Source organism: Hypomesus nipponensis, chromosome 19 (assembly GCF_054491055.1).
Source record: "Hypomesus nipponensis isolate SF chromosome 19, ASM5449105v1, whole genome shotgun sequence".
Taxonomy (NCBI): Eukaryota; Metazoa; Chordata; class Actinopteri; order Osmeriformes; family Osmeridae; genus Hypomesus; species Hypomesus nipponensis.
The window spans coordinates 1,081,532-1,093,475 of record NC_140379.1 but is presented as its reverse complement, the minus strand read 5'-3'; positions in this window follow the sequence as shown (position 1 = coordinate 1,093,475).

Here is an 11,944-nt window from a genome sequence, read left to right as displayed (position 1 = left end):
TCATTCTCATATCCGTAGTGAGTTTAGCTTAGGTAGAATTCTGCTTTTCAAAAGGTCTTGAGTACATGCTGCATCCAGTAGCGAGGCCAGATTTCTGTTTTGGAGAGGTGGAAGGTTGGGAGTGACTCACTGCCATCAGAAACCAGGGGCACAGCCACGAGGGGGTTGGGGGGGCCTAGGGCCCCCCTGTGCCCCTGGTTGGAACATTAATGCAGGATTTATTCAACTGATGTTGAGTGGCATGATATGGCTTCCAGATGGAGTAAGAATTCAAACCGACAGTGTTTGGTAGTGTGGAGGTGAGGGGACTGTGGCCAGTCATATCCATCAGTTGGACCCGCCAGCTCCTCTGAAGGGATCCTGTCAGGTTGTCATTAGAGGAGAGGAGACGAGCTGTCTGGAGGAGAGAGGAGAGCAGGAAGGAGACGCGCTGTCTGGAGGAGAGAGGAGAGCAGGAAGGAGACGCGCTGTCTGGAGGAGAGAGGAGAGCAGGAAGGAGACGCGCTGTCTGGAGGAGAGAGGAGAGCAGGAAGGAGACACGCTGTCTGGAGGAGAGAGGAGAGCAGGAAGGAGACGCGCTGTCTGGAGGAGAGAGGAGAGCAGGAAGGAGACGCGCTGTCTGGAGGAGAGAGGAGAGCAGGAAGGAGACGCGCTGTCTGGAGGAGAGAGGAGAGCAGGAAGGAGACGCGCTGTCTGGAGGAGAGAGGAGAGCAGGAAGGAGACACGCTGTCTGGAGGAGAGAGGAGAGCAGGAAGGAGACGCGCTGTCTGGAGGAGAGAGGAGAGCAGGAAGGAGACCAGCTGTCTGGAGGAGAGAGGAGAGCAGGAAGGAGACACGCTGTCTGGAGGAGAGAGGAGAGCAGGAAGGAGACGAGCTGTCTGGAGGAGAAAGGAGAGCAGGAAGGAGACGCGCTGTCTGGAGGAGAGAGGAGAGCAGGAAGGAGACGCGCTGTCTGGAGGAGAGAGGAGAGCAGGAAGGAGACGCGCTGTCTGGAGGAGAGAGGAGAGCAGGAAGGAGACGCGCTGTCTGGAGGAGAGAGGAGAGCAGGAAGGAGACGCGCTGTCTGGAGGAGAGAGGAGAGCAGGAAGGAGACGCGCTGTCTGGAGGAGAGAGGAGAGCAGGAAGGAGACGCGCTGTCTGGAGGAGAGAGGAGAGCAGGAAGGAGACGCGCTGTCTGGAGGAGAGAGGAGAGCAGGAAGGAAACGCGCTGTCTGGAGGAGAGAGGAGAGCAGGAAGGAGACCAGCTGTCTGGAGGAGAGAGGAGAGCAGGAAGGAGACACGCTGTCTGGAGGAGAGAGGAGAGCAGGAAGGAGACGAGCTGTCTGGAGGAGAGAGGAGAGCAGGAAGGAGACGCGCTGTCTGGAGGAGAGAGGAGAGCAGGAAGGAGACGCGCTGTCTGGAGGAGAGAGGAGAGCAGGAAGGAGACGCGCTGTCTGGAGGAGAGAGGAGAGCAGGAAGGAGACCAGCTGTCTGGAGGAGAGAGGAGAGCAGGAAGGAGACGAGCTGTCTGGAGGAGAGAGGAGAGCAGGAAGGAGACGCGCTGTCTGGAGGAGAGAGGAGAGCAGGAAGGAGACGCGCTGTCTGGAGGAGAGAGGAGAGCAGGAAGGAGACGCGCTGTCTGGAGGAGAGAGGAGAGCAGGAAGAGGAGACGAGCTGTCTGGAGGAGAGAGGAGAGCAGGAAGGAGACGCGCTGTCTGGAGGAGAGAGGAGAGTAGGAAGGAGACCAGCTGGCTGTCTGCTCAGTGGGTGTCCAGAGTAGACCGGTCTGGTTACATGAAGCGTCTGTCTGTGGCTTTAATCCCCATGTCTGTCCTAACGCCTGGCTGAGCTCTATTAAAGTGCAGGACATCTGTGTGTCAGAACAGGCAGCTCCCAGCCAGGTCATCCATCAGACTCACTCCCTTAATGGATGACACACCTGGCCGTCTCTAATAAAACCCTCGTCTGTGATTCCAGAAAAAGCTTCCACCCCCCCCTCCACCCCCCCCCTCCACCCCCCCCCCCCTCTCCACCCCCCCTCTCCACCCCCCTTCCCAACACCCCTACACCCCCCTTCCCACCACCCCTACACCCCCCCCCCTATCCACCACCCGTACACCTCCCCCCTCCACCCCCCCTCTCCACCACCCCTACACCCCCCCTCTCCACCCCCCTTCCCAACACCCCTACACCCCCCCCTATCCACCACCCGTACACCTCCCCCCTCCACCCCCCCTCTCCACCACCCCTACACCCCCCCTCTCCACCCCCCTTCCCAACACCCCTACACCCCCCCTATCCACCACCCGTACACCTCCCCCCTCCGACCCCCCCTCTCCACAACCCCTACACCCCCCCTCTCCACCACCCCTACACCCCCCCCCCTATCCACCACCCGTACACCTCCCCCCTCCACCCCCCCCTCTCCACAACCCCTACACCCCCCCTCTCCACCACCCCTACACCCCCCCCTCCACCCAAACCCTCCTACTCATTACAAAGTCTTTCTCTCTTTATCTTCCTCGATCTCTTCTCTCTCTGTCTCACACACACACACAGGACTTGTCTGAAAGAGTCAGATCAACGTCACACACTGATGACATGTCTGAAAGCGCCCCAGGCAGAACCAATCATTATTCATCATCAAGAGTTCATTCACTCTTAGCTCACTCACAAGTCTGTCAGACCCACTCTGGGTTCTAAGACATGCAGGTGACGACACACGCACGCACACACACACACACACACACACCAGACTCCCATTTGGGGGAGAGACCTGCGTAGACACACTGTCCCTGTCCATTGATACATCATTATCTGTTTCTAAGCTTCTCTGGAGAAGCAGATTATCTTCGATAATCAGATATGCCAGGTCTCATGACAGGCCCTGCTACTTATCCATTCACCAGACCATCAGAGACCCAGCATAGAGCAAGAGGCTTCAGCACCTTGCACTCTCCAGTGTTCACCCTCCATCATCCTCTCTATTTCTCCCACCATCCCCCTTAACTCCCGCTTTCTATCCCCCTCTCCTCTCTTTTTCTAACATCCTCTTCTCCTATCCAGCCTGTGTTCAGGAGAGCTGCTCTGGCTCTATCCAGCCTGTGTTCAGGAGAGCAGTTCTGGGCTGACTGAGTGCTCATCCAGAGCAGAAGCAGAGCCACAGGAACGACACGTACATGAAGCTAATGGAGACGGCCGGCTGTCAGGACAGCTGACAAACACAGAGCACACTGAGTCAAGTCCCAGACGTCACCAGATCTGGAGGGCAGTAGGACCCAGAGCTCTCAGTCGGGTCCCACTGGTAAATGAATAATGTAGAGATTTCACTTAACAGCTTTTATCCAGATGGAAGTGGGAGGGGGGATCTGAGCCTGTGATGTGTGGATGTGCAGCGAGAGCTCTGCCACTGAGCTGCAGATAGCCACACCTGGGAGCACCCAGGGGCTCCTCTCTGGGACACGGAGAGCCCATGTTTATGCTCTTATGTTCTAGCATGTCTGTGCTCCTCACCTGGTGAGGTGTCTGGTCTCCATGGTAACTGGGTGGGGTGTCTGGTCTCCATGGTAACTGGGTGGGGTGCCTGGTCAGTCACCAATTCAATTGTAAGAGGCTTTGTACTTTACGAGAGAATATAAGAAATTGCGTTTTTCCAACCCGAGACCTCTTTCGAACTTTGTTTTGACAATAACAAACAATAATGGCAATGAAACTGCCCTCCCCGTAATAGGCTTGCCTGGCTAGATCTCCTTTCTCTCCCTGTAGTGAGTTTCTCTCCCTCTAATGCTGTAGGAGAGAAACCTGAACAGCAGCAGGAACACAGGAAGGAGTGTGAGGGGGGGGAGTCAGAGAGGGAGGGTGAGATCTAACATTCAGGAGAACAGAACATGAGAACAGGAATGTAACACTGTATTCAGACAAATAATAACAATGCCAGTCTGTTATTCTTAGTACATTTGAGGGAGGCTGGTTTTGAGCTTCCACAGGTTGCTTCTTAAGAATAAGGCTCAGGAGAGGTTGGGTTCAGTTCAAAATTCAAATCTTTATTGCATCAAACAAGAAGACATTTGTTGAGATTACTATTTGCTCAAGCGCTCATCCCGCTTGGATGGCTGCTAGTTACATCAGCTTGTCTTTCACAAGTAGGTGTTAAATTGGGGCACCTTCGTACCCTCCTTAGTCTCGTGTCCTAAGATGTTTGTATAGGTCAAGTGTGGTTGTTGACACCAGTTTTCTGGCCTTCCACACGTGTTTGAAGAAACATGATTGGTTTACCTTTCAAGAACAAGCCCTCTTAGAGCAGGTGAGACAGGTGAGAGACAGGTGAGAGACAGGTGAGAGGCAGGTGAGAGACAGGTGAGAGACAGGTGAGAGACAGGTGAGAGGCAGGTGAGAGGCAGGTGAGAGACAGGTGAGAGGCAGGTGAGAGGCAGGTGAGAGGCAGGTGAGAGACAGGTGAGAGACAGGTGAGAGGCAGGTGAGAGGCAGGTGAGAGACAGGTGAGAGGCAGGTGAGAGACAGGTGAGAGGCAGTTGAGAGACAGGTGAGAGGCAGTTGAGAGACAGGTGAGAGGCAGGTGAGAGACAGGTGAGAGGCAGGTGAGAGGCAGGTGAGAGACAGGTGAGAGGCAGTTGAGAGACAGGTGAGAGGCAGTTGAGAGACAGGTGAGAGGCAGGTGAGAGACAGGTGAGAGGCAGGTGAGAGGCAGGTGAGAGACAGGTGAGAGACAGGTGAGAGACAGGTGAGAGACAGGTGAGAGACAGGTGAGAGACAGGTGAGAGGCAGGTGAGAGACAGGTGAGAGACAGGTGAGAGACAGGTGAGAGGCAGGTGAGAGACAGGTGAGAGACAGGTGAGAGACAGGTGAGAGACAGGTGAGAGACAGGTGAGAGACAGGTGAGAGACAGGTGAGAGGCAGGTGAGAGACAGGTGAGAGACAGGTGAGAGGAGCAGCACCACTCAGGGCAGTCTGGGCCTCTGGAGAGCTCCCCACCACCATCAGGCTGAACTAGTCAGAAACTGACGGAGACCACACACTCCCCACCTGCCTTAGCTCAGGTCAATACAAATATTTATCAATTAAGGAGCAATTTTACACTACATTGATTCCACTCTCCTCGCACGCTCCTCCACTCCTCCCCTCCCAGCATTCCTTTCCCTCTGAGTCAGCGTGTCTGAGGCAGTGTGTCTGAGGCAGTGTGTCTGAGGCAGTGTGTCTGAGGCAGCTAGTCTCCTTCCTACCAATCACAGCCCTCCCTATGGACACGTTAGTCAGACCAATCACAGCCCTCCCTATGGACACGTTAGTCAGACCAATCACAGCCCTCCCTATGGACACGTTAGTCAGACCAATCACAGCCCTCCCTATGGACACGTTAGTCAGACCAATCACAGCCCTCCCTATGGACACGTTAGTCAGACCAATCACAGCCCTCCCTATGGACACGTTAGTCAGACCAATCACAGCCCTCCCTATGGACACGTTAGTCAGACCAATCACAGCCCTCCCTATGGACACGTTAGTCAGACCAATCACAGCCCTCCCTATGGACACGTTAGTCAGACCAATCACAGCCCTCCCTATGGACACGTTAGTCAGACCAATCACAGCCCTCCCTATGGACACGTTAGTCAGACCAATCACAGCCCTCCCTATGGACACGTTAGTCAGACCAATCACAGCCCTCCCTCTGGACACGTTAGTCAGACCAATCACAGCCCTCCCTATGGACACGTTAGTCAGACCAATCACAGCCCTCCCTATGGACACGTTAGTCAGACCAATCACAGCCCTCCCTATGGACACGTTAGTCAGACCAATCACAGCCCTCCCTATGGACACGTTAGTCAGACCAATCACAGCCCTCCCTATGGACACGTTAGTCAGACCAATCACAGCCCTCCCTATGGACACGTTAGTCAGACCAATCACAGCCCTCCCTATGGACACGTTAGTCAGACCAATCACAGCCCGCCCTCTGGACGCGCTAGGCAGACCAATCACAGCCCGCCCTCTGGATGCACCATGGTAGCTTCACCACATGTCTGGAGGAGGAGGAGGAGGGCGTGGAGGAGAGAGGAGGGAGGAGGGAGGAGGGAGGAGGGAGGAGGGAGGAGGGAGGAGGGACGGAGAGAGGAGGGAGGGGGGAGGAGAGAGGAGGGAGGAAAGAGGAGAGAGGAGAGAGGAGGGAGGAGGGAGGAGAGAGTAGGGAGGAGGGAGGAGGGAGGGGGGAGGAGGGAGGAAAGAGGAGGGAGGAGGGAGGAGAGAGGAGGGAGGAGGGAGGAGAGAGGAGAGAGGAGGGAGGAAAGAGGAGAGAGGAGGAAGGGGAGAGGAGAGAGGAGGTAGGAGGGAGAAGGGAGGAGAGAGGAGAGAGGAGGGAGGAGAGAGGAGGGAGGAGGGAGGAGGGAGGAGGGAGGAGCGAGGAGGGAGGAGGGAGGAGGGAGTGGACAGTCATGGAGACAGACAGGAAGCTATCGCTGGCAGACATAGAAGGACACTGACAAGCTGTAGTTGGAAGCTTGTCTTGGCTTCTGTCACCAAACAGGTTTACTCCACTTTTCAAAGCCCAAGCATTAAAGCATCAGAGGTAAGCTTGGAGTTTCAGACAATTTGACTGACAAAAACGATCTTTAAAAAGTGTCTTTTGTTTGCTTTGTGTTCAGGGAGTCTGGTTAGCTGCCAGCCTTCATTACAAAACCTGTGTTAACAGATAATTGGTCTTTTATTCTGATCAAAGTCCTCTATATTTATAAATAAGTCGTGTTTGAATCTTTTCCCTTGTGTATGAAATCTGTGGGGGGGGGGGGGGGGTGGAAGTGGAGGGAGGCAGGGGGAAACTCCTCTGTGGATGTTCCTTACCCTGCTGCTCTCTAAATTCTCTTCCAGTCTCCAGTTTTGAATGAATAAAAACCCTGGGATTTATTCCTTCATCCCCTCATAAGTTCCTGACTCCATTTCCATATCAAAGGCAGGTGCTGACAGGTGAGGGGGAGCCCACCTGGCCCCTGCACACCCCCTCCACCTGCCCCCTGCACACCCCCTCCACCTGCACACCCCCTCCACCTGCCCCCTGCATACCCCCTCCACCTGCCCCCTGCACACCCCCTCCACCTGCCCCCTACACCCCCCCTCCACCTGCCCCCTGCACACACCCCCTCCACCTGCCCCCTACACCACCCCTCCACCTGCCCCCTCCACCCCCCCCCTCCACCTGCCCCCTGCACACCCCCCCTCCACCTGCCCCCTACACCCCCCCTCCACCTGCCCCCTACACCCCCCCTCCACCTGCCCCCTGCACACCCCCTCCACCTGCCCCCTACACCCCCCCTCCACCTGCCCCCTGCACACCCCCCCTCCACCTGCCCCCTACACCACCCCTCCACCTGCCCCCTACACCCCCCCCCCTCCACTTGCCCCCTACACCCCCTCCACCTGCCCCCTACACCCCCCCTCCACACCCCCTCCACCTGCCCCCTACACCCCCCCTCCACCTGCCCCCTACACACCCCCCCTCCACCTGCCCCCTGCACACCCCCTCCACCTGCCCCCTCCACCCCCCCTCCACCTGCCCCCTACACACCCCCCCTCCACCTGACCCCTGCACACCCCCCTCCACCTGCACCCTACACCCCCCCTCCACCTGACCCCTGCACACCCCCCTCCACCTGCCCCCTCCACCCCCCCTCCACCTGCCCCCTGCACACACCCCCCCTCCACCTGCCCCTGCACCCCCCCTCAACCTGCCCCCTGCACACACCCTCCTCCACCTGCCCCCTACACCCCCCCTCCACCTGCCCCCTCCACCCCCCTTCCACCTGCCCCCTGCACACCCTCCTCCACCTGCCCCCTACACCCCCCCTCCACCTGCCCCCTGCACACCCCCCTCCACCTGCCCCCTGCACACCCCCCTCCACCTGCCCCCTACACACCCCCTCCACCTGCCCCCTACACACCCCCCTCCACCTGCCCCCTGCACACCCCCCTCCACCTGCCCCCTGCACCCCCCCTCCACCTGCCCCCTGCACACCCCCCTCCACCCGCCCCCTGCACACCCCCCTCCACCTGCCCCCTGCACACCCCCCTCCACCTGCCCCTTGCCGAACAACCCACCATGACGCAGTACACACTGGAACACAGGGTGGCTGTGTGTGTGTGTGAGCGTGTGTGAGCGTGTGTGTGGAAGAGAGAGAGAGAATGAGAGGGAGGTAGAGAGTGAGGGACAGAGCATGGAAAAGAGAAAGAGAAGGAAAGCATCATGCCCTGTGATGCTACTTCCTGCTTCCCCAGGTAAACAGGATGTGGTCATTGAAGATCATAGATGATTGGCTTGTAGAGCTGCAGCTTGCATCAGCATCAGTCCTGCTCTGGTGCTTGTGCATCCCACAGACATTCATTTATAGATGTTCATTTATGGAGATTTTCCATTTGGCTGCTTAATGTGGCAGGACTTTGTTAGTGCTGCTGTTGCTCATTTGATGTTTAATTCACTTGCTAATTAGATTGGGAGATATCTAATGTTCGAATCCACAGGAGAATAGACAGTTAATCAGAGGAGACCGATTCCAGCACAGCCTATCCCAGCCCAGCTCTGTGAATAGTTCCAAGCCCCACAGCCAATCCCAGCCCAGTGAGATCATTGATCCAGGAAGACTTTCAGACTACAGCCCCAGCTGTTGGTGACAGATGCTAGGTGTCTGTGGGTGTCTGTAGTGATTTTACCGTCCCCTGGAGGTCAGGGGTCATGTCCTCGTGACAGTAGCAAGTGGATGAAGATGGGAATATTACGCACTGCATTTCAACAACAGTTGGTGTCACTGGAACCGTAGAACGTCGTAGACATTGTGCCTATCCACAACGTTCTCTCCTCTCGTTGTCATGGAGTCAGGGAATGCGTCCTGATTACAGTTCACTGTTCTCTACTGAGCTCTCACACACGGGCAGACACATAGTACACAAACTAATGATACCTTCGGAACCGTCAGGCTTTGCGAACCAGAGCTGCAAACACCTTGAACTAGAGACTTTTTCCATTCACACATCAGATTGCACTGTTGTTAAGGTTGTTGCTGTTGTCAGTGAAAAGGTCATCCTTCAGACAACAGTGGGCTTATTAAGACGTTGCTGTGTGTGTTGGAGGGGAGCAGCCTCTGGCTGCTGGCGTGAGTCAGCCCGGCCTCTGGCTGCTGGCATGAGTCAGCCCAGCCTCTGGCTCCCTGAACAAGAGGAGGGAGAGGAGCACAAGGAGGAGGGGGCAGGAAGAGAGAGGGGGATGAGGAGGGAGAGGAGGAGGAGAGAGGAGGAAGAGGAGGAGGAGAGAGGAGGAGAGAGGAGAGAGAAGGAGAGAGGAGGAGAGAGGAGAGAGGAGGAGGAGAGAGGAGGAGGAGAGAGGAAGAGGAGAGAGGAGGAGAGAGGAGGAGAGAGGAAGCAGAGGGGAGGAGGGGAGAGGAGGAGAGAGGAGGAGGAGAGAGACGGAGGATGGGAGAGGAGGAGAGAGGAGGAGGAGAGAGGAGGAGAGAGGAGGAGGAGAGAGGAGGAGGAGAGAGGAAGAGGAGAGAGGAGGAGAGAGGAGGAGAGAGGAAGCAGAGGGGAGGATGGGAGAGGAGGAGAGAGGAGGAGAGAGAGGGAGGAGGGGAAAGGAGGAGAGAGGAGGAGAGAGGAGGAGAAGAGAGGGAGGATGGGAGAGGAGGAGAGAGGAGATGTAGGAGGTCTGGTACTGATCTCCACCCACACATAAACACACACTCACACACACTGACAACACACTGCTCAACAAAGACTGAGAGAACATGTGAATGCAGCTCTCCATCTCCCTGTCATCTCTCTGTTGGAGTGAGGACTGCGTTCAGGCCACAGAGAGGGGAGTCTTTAATTCCTTCTGGAGACATTGTCTGCTGTCCTTTATTCGTCACTCCATGATTTAATCTGTGAGATGGCAGGAGCTGGCTGGATGAATGCAGCCATGTCCCAGTCTAAGACATCACTCTCCTTTCATGATCGTAACAGACGTCATACAAAACTCCCTCTGTCATTGTATGGTGGAAAATGAAACTCAGGATGAAGAGGTTTCCTTGTCCTACCCTATTTCCCTATGTCCTCTCTCTCTCTCCCTTTGTCTCTCCCCCTTTCTCTCTCTCTCTCTCTCTCTCTCTCTCTCTCTCTCTCTATCAATTCAATTTAGCTTTATTAGCATGACAGTCATAGCAACCGTTTTGCCAAAGCTAGAGGCAGAGAGACTCTTATCTCTCCCCCTCTCTGTCATGTTCCTGTTCTACTTCTCACTGTCAGATTTTCTGTGTTCAGGGGTTCTTGTTTGACCTTCTCCTTTCAGCCCTTAAACACAGAGAGCTCTTCTCTTGCCTGGAGTCAGTGGTGCTCTGCTCTACCACACCTGGACCAGTCAGTGGTGCTCTGCTCTACCACACCTGGACCAGTCAGTGGTGCTCTGCTCTACCACACCTGGACCAGTCAGTGGTGCTCTGCTCTACCACACCTGGACCAGTCAGTGGTGCTCTGCTCTACCACACCTGGACCAGTCAGTGGTGCTCTGCTCTACCACACCTGGACCAGTCAGTGGTGCTCTGCTCTACCAGATCTGGACCAGTCAGTGGTGCTCTGCTCTACCAGATCTGGACCAGTCAGTGGTGCTCTGCTCTACCACACCTGGACCAGTCAGTGGTGCTCTGCTCTACCAGATCTGGACCAGTCAGTGGTGCTCTGCTCTACCACACCTGGACCAGTCAGTGGTGCTCTGCTCTACCAGATCTGGACCAGTCAGTGGTGCTCTGTTCTACCACACCTGGACCAGTCAGTGGTGCTCTGCTCTACCAGATCTGGACCAGTCAGTGGTGCTCTGCTCTACCACACCTGGACCAGTCAGTGGTGCTCTGCTCTACCACACCTGGACCAGTCAGTGGTGCTCTGCTCTACCAGATCTGGACCAGTCAGTGGTGCTCTGCTCTACCACACCTGGACCAGTCAGTGGTGCTCTGTTCTACCACACCTGGACCAGTCAGTGGTGCTCTGCTCTACCAGATCTGGACCAGTCAGTGGTGCTCTGCTCTACCAGACCTGTAGCTGTGCATCTGTGGATGGTTGAATCATTTACATGTATTCATTTAGCAGACGCTTTTATCCAAAGCGACTTCCAAGAGAGAGCTTTACAAAAGTGCATAGGTCAAGGATCATAACAACGAGATAACCCCCAAAACATTGCGGGTAGCCAAAACATTAAACATACATTGTAAAAAAACAAAAAAGTTCCAATGGGAAGCGCCATAAGGACATGCAGTTAACCCTTGTGTTATCATTGAGTCATTCTGACCCATCAGTCATTGTGACCCACCATTGTATTGCAACAACTTTACCACATACAAAAACAAAGTGAAGCATTTTCTTTTAACCGTTGGGCTGTCTCAAACCCCCCACATTGTGAAGGTTAAAATAAAATTATTTGTTTTTGTAATGGGTAAAATTGGGTCAACACAACGATGGTTCGTTATGAACCTTTGGGTCATGTGACCCGAAGGCAGCACACAAGTTACAATTAAACAACATGAACCTAAAAAGTGCAAGAGTGTACCTGTAGAATAATGCTCTATGTGTGTGTGGCTGTGTGTGTGTGGCTGTGTGTGTGTGGCGACCAGGCCCGGATTGGCTAAGCGGGAGCACCGGAAGAATTCCCGGTGGGCCGGTCTGTTTTTTTTGGCCGCGAGGGCCGGTGTTCTCATGGCACTGGGTAGACACATGGACGCTGTCCCTAGGCTGCCTGCGCTCACAGCAGCCCCGCTCGTTGTGTTTATTATTTTACCACAGCCACATTATTTTTTTATTTTATTTATTATTTTCTCGCAGCCACATTCAGAGTGCAGCCTGCAGGTTAACGATGACGTGTTATCATTCGACTCCGTGGCCCCGCCCCCGACCGCGCGCACCTTGTTCAAAAAAACCCCGTCAAATAACAGAAAGC